This window comes from Halichoerus grypus, chromosome X (assembly GCF_964656455.1).
Source record: "Halichoerus grypus chromosome X, mHalGry1.hap1.1, whole genome shotgun sequence".
In the NCBI taxonomy this organism is placed as follows: domain Eukaryota; kingdom Metazoa; phylum Chordata; class Mammalia; order Carnivora; family Phocidae; genus Halichoerus; species Halichoerus grypus.
In genome coordinates, this window is record NC_135727.1 from 92,444,844 (window position 1) to 92,461,912 (window position 17,069).

A 17,069-nucleotide genomic window follows, 5' to 3' on the forward strand; every position below is an offset into this window, starting at 1 on the left:
GCATACAGATCTTATACATGCTTTCTTAAGTGTATACTTAAGAATTTCATTTTCTTTGGAGAGACTGTAAATGGTATTGTAGTTGGAATATTGCTTCTACATGTTTGTTAGTATACAGAAATGCAATTAATTTTGTGTGTTGATCTTGTATCCTACAACCTTGCTGAGCTAACTTCTTATTTCTAGGAGTGTTTTTGTAGGTTCTTTAGGATTTTCTAGCCTCATGATCATGTCCCCTGCAAATAGGTAGTTTCATTTCTTTTTTTTAATTTAAAAAAAATTTTTTTTAAAGGATTTTATTTATTCATTTGACAGAGAGAGACACAGTGAGAGAGGGAATACAAGCAGGGGGAGTGGGAGAGGGAGAAGCAGGCTTCCCGCGGAGCAAGGAGCCCAATGCGGGCCTCGATCCCAGGACCCTGGGATCATAACCTGAGCCGAAGGCGGACGCTTAGCGACTGAGCCACCCAGGTGCCTCTAGGTAGTTTCATTTCTTCCTGTGCAATCCATATGCTTTTTATTTCTTCTTACTACAGTGTTTAGAACTTCCAGCACTATGTTGAGTAAGAGTGTTAAGAATGCACGTTATTGCCTGTTCCCAGTCTGAGGACGAAAGCATTCAGTGTTTCACCATTAAAGTAAGATGTCAGCTGTAGGGTTGTGTTTTTTTTAAGATTTTATTTTTAGGTAATCTCTATACCCAACATGGGGCTCGAACTCACAACCCCGAGATCAAGAGTCGTGCACTGACTGAGCCAGCCAGGTGCCCCGGCTGCAGTTTTTTATAGATGTTTCTTAACAAGTTGAGATGGTTCCCCTTCATCCCTGTTTTGCTGAATGTTTTTATCATGACTGGGTATCGGATTTTGTCAAAAGCCTTTTCTGTGTCAGTTGATAAGCTCATACAATTTGCCTTCTTTAGCTTGGTAGATTACAATGGTTTATTTTCGAATATTCGACCAGCCTCTCATGCTTGCAGTAAATCCCACAAGGTTATGCTGTATAATTCCTTTTATACATTGCTGGATTAGATTTGCTAATATTTTACAGAGGTGTTTTGTGTTACTAGGGTTCACAAGAGATATTCTGTAGTTTTTCTTTTTTTGTACTGTTTCTGTTCGGTTTTGGTATCTGGGTCATACTAGTATCATAAAATGGGTTGGAAAGTGTTCTTGTCTATGCTATGTTCTGGAACCGATTGTGTGAAATCGGTGTTAATTCTTCTTTAAATGTTTGGTAGAATTCTCAGTGAGACCATTCAGGAGCTTTTTAATTACAAGTTCATTTTTTTTTCAGTGGTTATAGAACTATTCAGGTTGCTTATTATTTCTTTATGATGGTTGAATATGGTGGCTTGTGGATTTGGAGGGAGCCTGATGCGGGACTCGATTCTGGGACTCCGGGATCATGACCTGAGCCAAAGGCAGTCGCTTAACCAACTTAGCCACCCAGGCGCCCCTGGAAGAATCGGTTCACTTCTAAGTGCTCAAATTTATGAGCATACAGTTATTCGTAGTATTCCTTTATTACCCTTTTAATGCCTTCAGGATCTGTAGAGATAACCTATGTTTTATTTCTTATATCGGTGATTTGTGTCTTCTAGTTTTTTTTATCTTTGTCAGTCTTGCTAGAGTTTATCAGTTTCATTGATTTCTTAAAAATAACTTTCTTTTGTGTCATCGATTTTTCTGTATTGTTGTCCTGTTCTTCATTTCATGGGTCTCTATTTGGTTCTCTCATATAACTTCTATTTCTTTGCTGAGATTTTCTATATTTTTTCATTTGTTTGGAGAGAATTTATAACTGCCTATTGAAACATTTTTATGATGATCGTTTTAAAATCCTTGTCAGATAATTTCTTCATCTGATTTGTCTTCATTCTGTTGATTACCTCTTCTCATTCATGTTGTGATTTTCTTGGTTCCTGCTACGATGACTTTTGGTTATATCCTGAATGTTTTGGATATTATATTTGTAGACTCTGGATCTTATTAATTCTTTTTTTTTAATAGGCAGTCCCTGGTTGAGGTGGAGGAGGAGGGCTGAGTGGGTATATAGTTTCAGCTTCTTCTGGTCTCCGATGATCCTACTATGGCAAATGTAAGCACTGATTCTCATTGCCTCATTATAGATATATGGGATGGAAGTTCAGCTCTGTCCTTGGCTCCATTAGCACGTTTCCAGTGAAAATGAGGCACTGATTCATGACACCTCTCTGCCTCCTAGTGTGGATGTAAAGTCAGCTCCTCACCAGCCCCCACCGACATTGGTGAGAAGGAAGGCCAAGGGTTGACTCAATGCTTTTTTGCTACAGGGTAGGGGCAGTACTCAGCTTTGAGCTGGGCCCCTCACACACAAAGGGAGAGAAAGAGGAAAGTGGAGGGCCACCAAACGCTACCTCTCGCCACCTCCTTTTGTCCTGTTGATGCCTGCTGAAGATTGAGGTTCATTTCCCAACAGGGCTCCCGAATACGTGGGTAGAGGGGAAGCCAAGTTTGGATTAACCCACCTCATTAATGGTGGGTGGTGCTGGAGGCCACCTCTCCACTGGGCCCAGCTGATGGGGGGGGGCTGGTTAGCGGGGAAGGGGAGTGGCTACTTGCCCTGTTTCATCCCACCTTGTTCAATCTTGTAACTGGGTTGGCATGGAGGAGATTCAGCTTCCTACTGGGCCCTGCTGACCCCAGAGGCAGGGGAATAGTGGATAGTGAAACACTGACTAGACTGTACTGGCACCACCTTGTTCAGTGTGGTTGATGCCAGATAGGGGTAGATACTTAGCTCCCCACTGTTGGGGTTCTGCTAACACTTGGCATGAGGGGAGATTAGAGTACTGAGCATCAGTACCACTGCAGGGGAATCCAAGTACCACCTGCATCTGCCAGTGGGGGTTGGAAGATCCCACGGGGCAGGGGAGGGTGTGCAGTTTTTCTGTTGGTTGGTTGGGGTAGTGGTGATAATACCCAAAACTTTTCTGTTGTTATGTCATCCTTTTCCTGGTACTTTGGCTAGGGATATCAAGCTTTTCTTGGGGCTTGTTTTTTCGTCTGTGTCTGTTGGCAGTTCTGGATTGGAGGTTTCTGCAGGGCCTTATCTGGGATATATAAGGGAGGCAATAAAGAAACGCAGAGAGTTCCCTTGTTGCTGTCAAGTTTGCCATCCCTAGGAAGTCAGTTTTCTTCTTTCCACCTTTCAGAGTCTTCTTATGCTTGTTTGTTGTGTTATGTCCAGGGTTTCTTAGTTGTAAGAGGAAGGCCTTAGGAGGAATGGAGCAGTCCCTCTTGGCCAGAACCAAAAGTTCCTTGTATTTCCTTTTAACCTGGGAGTAGAGAAAGCTTTTCAAACTATTACTCAACATTTAAAATCAATAAATAGAAGATTAATAAATTTTGTTTACATTAAAGACACATAAACATAATCAAATGTAAAAGGACAAATCTGGAGAATATATTTGACATCTATATGACTAACAAAAGACTAATAGTCTCTGACTCAATAAAGAGATCTTATCAATTAAGAAGGAAAAGACTAAAATTTTCATAGAAAAAATTGGCAAATGGCAGGGTTCACAGAGAAATGCAAATGACATTCGGAAAGATGTTTACTTTCACTCACAATAATAGAAATGCCAATTAAAGCTACACTGTTACCATTTTACCCAAATCACATTGGCCCAAGTCCCAAAGCTTGACAAAAACACAGTGTTGACAGGCCTGTGGAGAAATGAGCATTCTCATGCGTTGTCGGTGGGAGCGTAACAGGGTATAATTCCCAAGGAGAGAAATCTGGCAGTATGTATCAAAATGACATTTACCCCTTGACCTAGCAATCCCACATCTGGGAATTTACCCTGTAAGTATGCCTGTGTAATTATGAAATAATAAATGCACAAAGTTATTTATTGTGGCATTTTTATTGAAGTATACCTGACACGCAGTGTTATATTTGTTTCGGGTGTGCAACATAGTGATTCGACAATTCTATACATTACTCAGTGCTCATCACGATAAGTGTAGTCACCGTCTGTCACCATACATTATTGCAGTGGTGTTCTTGACTATATTCCCTATACTGTGCTTTTCATCTCTGTGGCATTCTTTTTAATAGGGAGGACTGGAACTATCTGAAATGTCCACCAGTAAGGGATCTGTTGAATAAATGAAGGTTTAACCTCATAATGAAATATTATATGGGCATATAAAAAGAATGAGAGGATGTCTATGTACGGAGGCTATTTATATTTATAAAAAAATGTGCAGAGCATGTATATAGCGTTTTATTTTTTGTATATGAAAAGGAGGAAATAAGAATATGTATATGAATTTGCTTTATTTTTTTTTCAAAAAATACTGGAGGGGCTCCTGGGTGGCTCAGTCAGTTGAGCGACTGACTCTAGATCTCGGCTCAGGTCTCCATCTCAGGGTTGTGAGTTTGAGCCCCGCATTGGGCTCCATGCTGAGCGTGGAGCCTACTTCATTAAAAAAAAAATACTGAAAGAAAAACCAGAAACTGATAGAAATGGTGACCTATTGAGGGCTTACAGAGCGGCTGAGGAGGAGAGAAGGGGAATTGGAGAGAGATTTCTCTGAGTATGCCTTTTTACATAGAATTCACTTTTGAAATATATAAATGTTTAGCAGCCAAAGCATACAGTGAAATGAAAAAGAAGACAAAGCAAAGCCTAAAATTGGAAACAAACAAAGAACTTAATGGCATATTAGAGGTGACAGAATCACGGAGAGACAAGAATTATTTCAAATGACTTATTAACATAGTACTTAGACTGTACTGAAGTAAAAAAGAACTGAAAAGAAATCTTAAACATTCCTTGGTAGTTTTATTGTTAGTAGCAACCTTGGTATTGAAAATTTGAAACTTATGTAGGTGTATGTATGTATTATAGGTAGAGCAAATAACTAATTATGTTAATTATGTTTGGAACCAAAATTTCCAGTGTAATAGAAAATATGTGCGTGTATAAAATAAATGTTTGGGAAATCCTATGATGTTAAATTTGAATGAAAAATATCAACACAATCTCCTGATTAATATATATGTATATCTAGATCATATATATCAATAGGATCTCATGATTAATATATAAAAGTATATAATATATTGTAAATATAAATATATATTATGCATATATATGGTTTTTCCCAAAACCAGCGACATAATTTTTGGCCCAGTGCAAAATGAAAATACAGGACTTCTTGTTCAAAAAAGCAGGGATAGGGGCTCCTGGGTGGCTCAGTCGGTTAAGCATCTGCCTTCAGCTCAGGACATGATCCCGGGGTCCTGGGATTGAGCCCTGCATTGGGCTCCCTGCTCAGCGGGGACCTGCTTCTCCCTCTGCCTCTCCTCCCACTGGTGCTCTCTCTCTCTCTCAAATAAATAAACAAAATCCTTAAAAAAGCAGGACTAAAGTGCCATTAAAGTACTAAAATATAAAGTTTTTTCCTTTCTTCTATGGTCTCTTACTCAACTTGTCATGGTGTTTTTTATTTGCTATTTTATGTTGTTCTAAGTAAAGAAACATTAAAATCTTAAATTATTAGCATGAATTTTACCCTTCATCTTTATATTGTGCAATGTCAGTTTTAAAAGCAAATGTAAGAGCATTTAGTTCCCATGTGGAATAACTGAAATTTCACAATTTTTATTTTGTGACTTGTCCTGGAGACTGCCTTGAGCTGGCCAGAAGAGACTAACACAAACCAGATTCTGGAAGTGAGAAGGAAGAAGAAAGGGTCTCCCTAGGCCCAGGATGCTCCCTTTGCACTGGATACTCATGGCAAGTGGAGTTGCTCACAGGCCCTCCACATGGGGCATGTGGGTCCTCTAACCTGATGGTTGCTGGGTTTCTCCTCCTGCCAGTCTCTAGACTAAGGCTGGGGGTTAGGGAAGCCAAGCCAGGCTTCTCCTCTTCCCCTGGGGCCTGCTGCCCCCAACCCAACAGCTAATGGGAGACCTCCAAGTATATTGCAACCTTGGTGCTCGGAAACATTAGTGACGGGGATTGGTAGTGGGTGAGAGCTTACCCTTGCCCTTGAATGTGATGTGGCATTGCCAGCCTGGGGTGAAAATGCCACCACTGTGCCTTGTCTCGAGATATTGTGGGGTAAACATACTCAACCCTGATCTTTCTTGAGCTCACATCTGGGCTTTCACTGGGGACAAAGGACAACAATGGGAAGGATTGGAGATGGAGAGGCTAGGCAGGGCCCAGAGCACCAGCACATGGGGGAACAGCCCCCAAGAACATGTCTCGGGGACCCATGCATGAGCCTAGGCATCAAGTCCTTGGTGCGTGCTCCATTATCACTGGGCTCCACTTACCAAACACAAATATTTGTGGTAAAATTGCAAAGAATTTCAAGACAGTAATTACAGAGCGTTAAAGCCCAAACACAAGGCTCTTCTGAGCATGAGTGTCTTTGTGACTGTACCCTTCTATTCTGTAGCGCTGTTCACTGCCCTGGCCTAGAAGCAGTGGTATCCCAGTAGCAATAAGCTTATATTGAAAGCAGATCTTGATTTCTAAATACCATTCTCTAATGAAAGGAAACAGTGCTTCTTGGAGAAATGGTCTATTCTTGGCTTGGTCCAGGCAAAGTATAAGGTGAGGCTGGGGCTTCTTATGTCAGAAATCAAGAAAGCACTGAAAGACCAATGGGGTTGTGTCAAAGGAACCCAGGAGCCAGCTTTTTTTTTTTTTTAATTTTAAAGATTTTATTTATTTGTTAGAGAGAGAGAGAGAGAGCACACAAGCAGGGGGAGCGGCAGGCAGAGGGAGAAGCAAGCTCCCCGCTGAGCAAGGAGCCCGATGCAGGGCTGGATGTGGGGCCCAGTGCAGGGCTGGATCCCTGGGATCATGACCCGAGCTGAAGGCAGCCACTTAACCAACTGAGCCACCCAGGCACCCCCACAGGAGCCAGCTTAAAGGGGTTCTCACTGGTCAAATGTGAGACAATGGAGCATAAAGAAGAATAATGACTGTACTTGCTTATAATGATTGACTGAATTAAAACCATGAGTCCATCACGATACTCAAATGAGAGAGAAAACTCATTAGCGATTTGTGATGGCTATTCTACCAACACTTTGTTCTGAAAACTGGTAACTAAAGGAAAGAGGTAAGCATTTACCCTGACTTTGTAGGAAGGACTTTAGTTCATCTCTATTTGATTCTTTATAGGTGAATGCCAGCTACCAATTGCAAATGAATTTTTACAGTAGCATCATTTTGCCGCCTTGCAAGAATATAATCCACTCAGGCAAGATCATCAAGGAATGCTACAACAATTAGGTGACAGATCGATGGAAGCAGCATACTTGTGTGGTGGTGCTGGGGCACCTCCCCCTCAATTTACTTTCTAATTGCAAAGGGAAAAAATGCAGCTTGGGAGTCATGACCTTAACCCAGTGATCACGCTTAACATCAGTTTCCAGTGAGACGGCCTGATGCTACGTGATGCGATATGAAGCGCACGACATCACTTTGTGTCATATTCTTGCTAAAAATGTTCAACCTGAAATCTAATCTCTAGGTCTAGCATCCGGTTTAGTGGGTATATGTGTTTGCCGGGGCTGCCATAACAAAGCGCCACGCACCGAGTGGCTAAAACAACAGAAATGTATTGTCTCACAGTTCTGGCATGTGAGACGAAAGTGTCAGCAGGCTTGGCTCCTTCTCAGGGTTGTGAGGGAGAATCTGTTCCAGACCTCTCTCCTAGCTTCTGGTAGTCTACTGGCAAACTTTCATGCTCTTCGATGTGCAGAAACATCACCCTTCACTGCCTTCATGTTCATATGGCATTCTCCCTGTGTGCATGACTGTCTTTGCACTTCCCCTTTTATGAGGAAATTTCCAGTCATTTGGATTAGGGACCCACCCTACTCCAGTATGACCTCATCTTAACTCATTACACTTGACCCTTGAACAACACAGGTTTGAACTGTGTGGGTCCACTTATACATGGATTTTTTTTTTAAAGATTTTATTTATTTATTTGACAGAGGGAGACACAGCGAGAGGGAACACAAGCAAGGGGAGTGGGAGAGGGAGAAGCAGGCTTCCAGCGGAGCAGGGAAGCCCGATGCGGGGCTCCATCCCAGGACCCTGAGACCATGACCTGAGCTGAAGGCAGACGCCTAACGACTGAGCCACCCAGGCGCCCCTACGTGGATTGTTTTTGACAAATACAATACAGTACTGTAAATGTATTTTCTCTTATTTAAGATTTTCTTGTAACATTTTCTTTTCTCTAGCTTATTTTATTATAAGAATGCAGTATATAATACACAGAACATATGAAATAGGTGTTCATTGACTTTATGTTATCGGTAAGGCTCTGGTCAACAGTGGGCTCCTAGCAGTTAAGTTTGGGAGGAGTGAAAAGTTATACATGGCTTTTCAACTGTGTGGGAAGTCAGTGCCCCTAGCCCCTGTGCTGCTCAATGGTCCACTGTACATCGGCTACAACCTTATTTCCAAGGACGGTCACATCTGAAGTAGTGGGGTTTAGGGCTTTAACAGATGATTTTGGGAGACAGACATAACATCATCACAGGAAATCTAGAGGTAGAAGAACAAGTGCAATACCACCACAAGGAAATAACCAAAGACAAATCCAGGATGTGAGACTTTCTACGTGTCTTCACGAAGAAAATGCCATTTATAAAAAAGAAGTAGGGGGACTATTTTAAAAAAGACTAAAGAAACCAAATGCATGAGCTGTGATTGGATCCTGGTTGAAAAAAGAAACTGCTATAAGACATCGTGGTGGAAACTGGGGAGATTTGAATACGGACCGGGTATTCTGAGAGTTAAATGATATTAGGGAATTCCTGTTAATTTTCTTAGGGGTGCTAATTAATATTAGGAGAGTTATAAGAGAATGAACTTATAGGGGCGCCTGGGTGGCGCAGTCGGGTAAGCATCTGACTCTTGGTTTCGGCTTAGGTCCTGATCTCAGGGTCCTGATCTCAGGGTCGTGAGATCAAGTCCCGCGGAGTCCACTTGGGATTCTCTCTCCCTCTGCCCCTCCTGCTCATGTGCACACGCTCGCTCTATCTCTAAAATAAGTAAATAAATCTTTTTTTAAAAAATAGGAAAAAAAGAGAATGAACTTATATTAGAATATGCAGCCTGAAGTTATTTGAAGAGTCACGAAGTCTCCAATTTACTTTTAAATAGCTCAGCAAAAAATTATTTTAATTAATTAAAAAATTAAATATATATATTATATGAAGCAAACGTGTATATATTGTGTATAGAGATAAAGCACATATACCAAAAAGTTAACATTTGTTGTATTTAAATGGCGGCGCTGTGGGATGTTCACTGTGTTAATCAACTTTCTGTAGGTTTGAAGTTTTTCCATAATAAAAAAGTTAACAGCAAATGAAAAAAAAGGTGGTTTATTTCTGTCCGTTTGTTTTTTGAAGAGAAGCTTCTGCCCACCTTTCAATTGGAAATGGAGCATGCGGCGGGGGGGGGGGGGGTGCGGAATCCAACAGGCTTAAGGTATAGAAGATGAAAATTCAGTCAGTGAGAAAGAGAAATTCGCTGTCAGGGTTGTTTAGCAGTTGGGCTGGTTTCCAAGGGATTCCCCCTCAAAGTCTTTATTACTGAGAGGTGGAGGCTGGAGAACAGGCTGTCAATCAAGAATGATTTGAAGGCCCCCAAAAGACCTGCTGACCTCTAAATATCTCCCCCACCAGCTTCCCATGTGGCCTGAAATCCCGGTAACCTGGGTCAGTTCTTAGGAATCACGTCTTTTTCTCACTCTTCTGGGGCTCCCTTTTAAAATGCAAAGCTGGGAGGGTGCCAGGGCCTATTAAGTGGGGACAATTGTCTGAAGAACCAGCACCCGCCCATAGGCCCTCAATTCTAATGGCTCCTTCCCAACCCCTTACCACCGCTGAGATAGGACAATGCTTGCTTCAGGAAACTGAAATTGGACAATGTGGGCTCTAAGAAACGTCTTAGGTGAAGATACCATTTCAAGAAAGCTTATTTTCCGTGAATAAAACGGGGTGCATGAGGTCATTGCTGTTTTTACTTTGTAAACTGGGTGGCATCTGAAAGCTCCTTAAAACACTTCAAAGAAGCCTCCTCAACTCTTCGGGGCCTCCCACCCCTTCCCTTTGTAACCGAATTCTTACTGACCCCAAAGCTTTTCATTGAATGAAGAGTTTCCAAGGGGTCTAAAAAATACCTGAGACAATTAGGGAAATGAAAACCAGGGGGTCAAGATGAATTGACCCTTGGCGGAGGATTTACATAAATAGGTCCTAACCTCTGGCTGCGAATAAAAGATAAATGCCCCATTAGGGTCAGAACCACAGTTCAAGGGCATCTGCGGGGCCAAGCCTGGCTTCTCGGCTATGTCAGGAATGTCAGGAATGCCACTGATCATTGTGTGTTGGCAGAGCGCAGGGGGTTGGTTGCCGCCAGGCTAACAGAAACTCAGCCCTGCCCACTGGGTGAAACTGTAGCTCTCCCACACAGCGATCTGCCTGTCCAGAGCGTGGGAAACCTACATCCAGAAGGAATGCCTTTCAAAACGGGAAGGATGCCCGGCTCCCGAAAGGTGACCAGACTCGTGTATGAGATGGCCGTGTTAACCTGGGAGGTTAGAGGCACACAGGGACCATCCCCCTGCGAAGAGCCAATTTGCTCCCTCCGTGGGGGCGCAGCTCCGGGAGACGTCTGCCCCTTCCCTGGAGATCGGCCGACCCACGACTGGCCTTCCCCCCCCGCCCCCCCCGCCCCCCCCGCCGGAAGGCCTCCGCCGTGCCTCCCTCGGCTGAGACTGAAGAAAGAAGGCGCACGAGGACCGAGGACGTTACGAGAGAATGTGTAGAAGAAAGGGTGGCACGGTGACCCTCATCCAGATAGAAAAAATTACCATGTGTTGAAGATTATACTGTACTCCCCGCAGCGGAGGGAAGGAAGCACATTTTATAACCGACTTTAAAAAGAAGCAGCCCGGATTTATAGGGAGTAAAGAATGTTGAAATGAATTGCAAATGGAGGCAAGCTGAGTTTTGGTGCCTCCCCCCCCCATCCACCCACCCACCCACACGCCCACACACCCCGGGGAGAAAGAAGCCAAATGAACCAGACAGGACAGAATTTGCATCTCTATCCCTTACCTACAATTTACAGAGTTCTAAAACAGCTCCTGGAGGGAGCAAGTGCTGTAGGCAATAAGGAGTCTTCCACTGAAGTACGAATTTTCTCCACAGGGGCGAGAAATTTTGCTTTTAAAATATTGCCTCAGAGATGCGTCTCCTCCATCTGCTTACCTTTCACTCCTGCTCCCCCCCAACCCAAACGCGTACATACTTTTTCTTTTTTTTAAGATTTTATTTATTTGACAGAGAGAGAGAACAAGCAGAGGGAGGGGCAGAGGGAGACGGAGAAGCAGGCTCTCCACCCAGCAGGGAGCCCGATGTGGGGCTCCATCCCAGGCTCCTGGGATCATGGCCCCAGCCAAAGGCAGACGCTTAACCTGCTGAGCCCCCCCACCTCCCACGTACTTTTTAAAACGGAGAGTGAGGTGGGCTCAAGAATCTTTGGCCAAACTTCATTTGCAACCTCCACCCTTTTCTACCTTGCTTTATTTCCTTGTCACAGAAAAAATACACACAGTGCTGGCTGGGTTGTTCCCACTAGGAGGCTGAGGACTCGGGACAGAGAATCTGCTTGCTCTGCAGGTGTTTGGACAGGCAAACGCCCTCCTCTTGATGGCCATCCTGGGCTCATTTTGCTGAGAGTCTCCAAAGTGACGCATTGCATCGTGGAAACAAAGAACAAGGACCTCCTGAATTTTACTGCACTGAGAGTATATTTTTCTTTCCTGTTGCATCAAAGGGGTTTGTGACGCTTTCTCAAAATACTAACTCTGACTTGATGTCTAAAGTAACAGATGGAAATCTGGGCCCTTAAGATGGAGCTCTTTCCCCTATACCTGCCTCCAAGGGAAGAGAGGCAGAGATTCAAGGCAAAATCCTGATGGAGAATTACTCCTTGTTCCTGGGTTTAATTTCTTATTTTTATATTGTTGCATAAGAAATCCACTGCAAAAAGCATCTGCTTTCAAACCCGGGAAATCTTGTTCTAGGCTCATTTATTTAAAGACAAACAAAGACAAACCCACTAGGCCAGGCTTTGGCTGACCACCCCCACCCCACCCCCACCCCACCCCCATTTTCCTCTGGAGCAGTGATTCTGGAGCTACTGCATGAATTTTATTCTATTATTGAATGAACAAAGCCAAGGCTGGTGATGTTGAGAAAGCATGAGAGGAAAAAAAAAAAGATATCACGGTGACAGCACACTTCTGCAGAGTTCCATCCAAAAGCAAATAAATGACCTACTTATGGTTCTATAAAGAACAGGGCAGATTCTCACATGGAAAAACTGCCCTCAGAAGGGCGCGTGAGACCCTGGTATGTGGAAAGGAATTTATGCAGGGCTCTCTTCACATTGGCATGCAGGTATGCGAGTGTGGGTTAGTAGACATTCCTTTCTGACTCATTACCCATTTTGCCCCTGCGCACCCCCTCTTTAGTGCTTGAGGTACTTTTTTTCTGGCTTTCCCTGGGCTGGGACAGAGTTTGATGGTATCTTGGTGCTCTCCGAGGAGAAGCTGACTAGGCCCCTTTGCACTTTCCTTTTGCAGCGAGTTGTTAAGGCTTGCTGCCAAGCTCCATCAAATCAGCATGGCACAGCTGTCTCTGAGCTGAGAGCTCTTACCTGTCACCAGACTTTTCTGGCAGTCTGGCAGTCAATACATATTTATCAACCAGACAGACAGTGAGACAGACAGTAATGTAGGGGAAGAAGCACTTTCACTCTACCCTCTTATGTTCTGTACCTGGGACCTGTGAATTAAACTGACCAAACGCTAGATTAACAGGAGAAATTGATAGTAACATTTTTTTACATTCACAGGGACTTCACAGAAAAGAAGTGAAAACCCAAGAAGTAATTAGGCCTGGGTGTTGATACATCATTTTGACAAAGGGTGATAAATTGTGGAGAACTGACTAGATAAAGGCTTGGGCTTTCAGGTGCAAGAAAGGTGGGAAGGTGACTAAGAAATATATGGGAGAAATTAATGGCAGGTAAGGGTGATTTAATAAGGTTTGTTTAGGCAAACTCATCTTGGTGCCTTCTCTGTCTCCGATGGTAAGTGTTGTTTCCCTCCTCCACAAGGGAAATTTTTGCTTTGCTTTTGGGCAAAGAACTTTCGGTGTTTGATTTTTCTCGATTGCCTTTGGTTCAAACTAATCCTTATGCCAAAGTGGCGAAACTTGGGGTGTCATGTTCTGATCCCTTTCAGTGAGAAGGCGTCAAAATGGCTTGCAAAGCTTTCAAATACTTGTGCCACTAGAATGAGAAAGCAAACGTCTAGCATGGCCTAGAGATCCAGAGGCCAGGGTAGATGAAGCCAACTTCCCCCATCTGAGTAGAGGCCTCAGAGGCCTGGGGGGAACCAAAAGCAGGGGTGGGAGCCAAGGATGAGAAGGAGTTCCAGGAAGGGCCTGAGAAACAGGGTCTTTGATCAAGAGTCACCCTTGGGTCCCAGCTACTCCTCTTGGAGGTGGGATGAAGAAAGAGTTGATGTTTAGCATCTCATGTCCTGAAAAGAGGCTGAGGGAGAGAAAAAGATGGAGAAAGGAGTCACGTGCTATGAATCTGCTCCTGCCCCTCAAGTTCCTGGAAGTCTCCTGTTGGTTCCTGTGGCCTGTTGTTCTGTTCCCTCTGCAAAGGAAAGATGAAATCTGTTGCCTTGTAGGTACAGACATAATGACCAATGAAGGGAATCAGAGTATAGCACTCTGAAATATGCCACTTTGGCATAAAGGTTATTTGGAACAGAAGGCAATTGGAAAGCAGCCATCACAAGAACTCTCCCTTTCTGCCTAAAAGCAGGGAGGAAATTTCCCTTTGTAAAAGTGATATACATTCCCATTTATAAAGACATCCCCTTCTCCCATACCAAGAAGAGGACAAGACCCTTTTCAGAGAACATCTTGCGCCTCCATAGCAAACCCACTAAACAATCCTTACCTACCATACGTTTCCTAGTCACCTTCCCACAGTTTACTGCCCCTAGGAGCCCAAACCTGTTTTCCTTTGCATGGTCACTTCTTCACAGTTTATTGCCCTTGGTTAAAAGATCTTACTGCCTTTGGGTTTCATGTCTGTTCTGTGAAGCCCCTGTGCACATAAAAAATATTAACATCAACATGGGCGCCTGGGTGGCTCAGTCGTTAGGCGTCTGCCTTCGGCTCAGGTCATGGTCCCAGGGTCCTGGGATCGAGCCCCGCATCGGGCTCCCTGCTCTGCGGGAGGCCTGCTTCTCCCTCTCCCACTCCCCCTGCTGTGTTCCTGCTCTCGCTATCTCTCTCTCTGTCAAATAAATAAATAAAATCTTAAAGAAAAAAATTAACATCAACAAAGAAACATATGTCTTTCTCTTGTCAGTCTGTCTTCTGTCGGTTTAATTGACAGGTCTCAGGAACAGAACATAACAGGATAGAGGATGTTTCTCCTGCACTCGCTTCGCTTGACTGCGTTTGATTGCTCAGGAAAAGAGTTCTTGGGTTTTTTTCCCCACCGTTTCTATTAAACACATGGTTTAACACCAATTAGAGATCTTTGCAGAAGCTCCTCTAAAATGTTGCTTATTCTGGGAGGACAGTAAGACCCTCATGACCACGTGTTCAAGCTGCCCTGAGGACCACTGCTTTGTCCCTTCGCGGAGCTGCTCTACTGAGTCACAGCAATCCAGGAAAATTTCCTGGATTCAGACAATCCTATTATTCTGGAAAATTCATTTTTCCTGTCCCTCACACGGGCCTGCTTAGACAGAGGGACCATAGATCACAGACTATAAAGTCATGGTCAATTAAAGAAAATGACTCCTCCATTCCTTGTCTTCGGGGCTAATCGCGGAGGCCCAGGGACTTCCGAGCTGTCAGAGTGAGGCCCTAGGCTAGTTTCCCAGTGAAATCAAGCAGAGAAAAGCAAAGAGAGGAATCATCAGGGGAGCCCTAATTATTGTTTGAATTTTATGTTCGCAGTTTAACTCTACGAATCAAAAAAAGGGACGTTCACCCTGGTTTGTTAGGACACATGGTAATACCACAGCATTGCTATCAACAGCTTTCGGCTCTCTTCGTGATCAGTGGCCTCTTCGTAACAGTGTGTATTCTGAGCTTTGCAATACCTGACACATAAATTGTAAAGAAGAGGAGTTTTCCACAGGCTAAAGAGATATGAGAAAAGCAGTAAAACCTTCCAGAAATCTGGAACATTTCTGAGGGGTGTATGTTTGGTTAGAGTGTCCAGTTATTCTGTGACTAACTTCATTCCTACGGTTTTCTCAAGACAAGTTTTGTGAAGATATCCACTTATAAACACCAACTGCCTCCTTTGAACTATCCATGATGCCTACATTGATTTCCCCTAAATATTTATACAGCCAGGATGTTGGAGAGCTTGGGCGCCATCTTCTCTGTCATAAACAATTTTCTGTGAAACCTTTCCATGTTAACTTGCGGTACCTGATTCTCAAACCTGATATAAATTTAATGCATTCCCTTTTCCCACAAAATGTCTTTGATGCTCACTGTTTTGCTATTATTCTCAAAATATACACTGTATTCTCCTAACCCTGGGCCCCAAATCCCACAGAATGAGGGTAAACCACAGAGTCACAGAGAGAAAACACCTCTCTGTTCTGTGGATACTATTTTGCGTTGGGGAAAGGGTAGCGTTCACAGTTTAGTCTTCTGGATTTAATTTATAACTACTTCAGTTGGTGCCTTTTTTTAAAACCTCAAAAAAGCAAAATGGCAAGCCCTAAATGCCTGTTTTTCTAACTCCTTTGGCCCAAGGGGTTATCCAAGGCTCAGAGCACGTACATTATTACCAAAATACTGCCTTGTGTATATTCTTGAGAGACGGGGATGAGTTTGTAATGTTTTACAGGCCTGGTTCAGAGCTCTATATTGCTTTTCTTTTTGGCAGTCAATCTGTCCTACATGTGACAAGCTCTGTCCTACATGTGACAAAAACGTGTTGTTGCGTGTATGTAAGTAAGCTCAGAAGCAGAAACCGACAAAAAAGTGAAGATTCCCAGAACCTGGGAGAACCCACTAGATTCTGACCATCTGACAATCTCATGTCTCCACCTCCCAGTTTCCAGTGATCATAACGGTGACTGGAAGTGTTGAGCTGCTGATTTTATCCCAGAGTCATTTTTCTCTGTGGGTGCCTTGGATCTGGAGATAGAGAACCGTGCCTTCAGCTAAAGCCGCGTAGAAGGCTGGAGCACTTCCTGGGTGCCCTTTGAAACCTCGAAACTCAGCCCTTCAAAGTGAGAGCTAACTCATTCTGTCTTTCCCCTGAACAAATATATTTGCTGCTTATCATCTTTTTTTTTTTTTTTTTTGCCACCCCCACCCTAATTGACTTAGCTAACATTGATTTATCAAAGCAAAAGCATGGCTCCGACTGAGTCATAAGTTACACTTTTACCTGACATTATCTGGGCCTTTAGAAAGGAAGGCATAAAAATAATGGAAGTTTTGTGTACAGATGTACATACACGCACACACGTCTGTGTCTTTCTGTTTGCTTCATTCATCGTGCTGTTCCTCTTCTCGCTGTACACCCCCTCCATGCCTCACTTGCAGGAGTTTATGAGAGCGTTACGTTTTCTCATGAGCCAGGGGGTCATTTTTCAAGTTGAACCCTATTAACATCCGTTGCCAATGCTGGTTTTTCAGCAGTTCTTCTTTGCAAAACTTTGTTTTGGGGTCAGAAAGTTTATTTCTCTCTCGAGAGCCGGTGTGGCAAGAGGAAACTGAAGCTGGTCTCTGGGTGTGTGTTTGTGCTAATTTGCTGTACAATCAAATACGGATATAGGTCAATAAAAGCTGTTCTTTGATCTATTGCTACAAAGGATTCATTGTAAATACATTAGTGGATAAGAGGGTTACAACTGCGTAACTGCCCCTTGTGAACGGTGCCCTGTGTCACC

General features: G+C 43.4%; 2 long non-coding RNA genes across 3 annotated transcripts in view; both read left to right on the forward strand.

Moving 5' to 3' along the window:
- LOC118523088 (uncharacterized) overlaps nucleotides 1–17,069 on the forward strand; it is a 67,638-nt gene that overhangs the window by 23,229 nt on the left and 27,340 nt on the right. The gene's annotated exons all lie outside the window — the stretch shown is intronic.
- On the forward strand, nucleotides 1,975–9,417 carry LOC144380511 (uncharacterized). The gene is made up of 2 exons (XR_013444697.1): nucleotides 1,975–2,100; nucleotides 8,020–9,417. It is a non-coding gene; the product is annotated as an uncharacterized LOC144380511 (long non-coding RNA).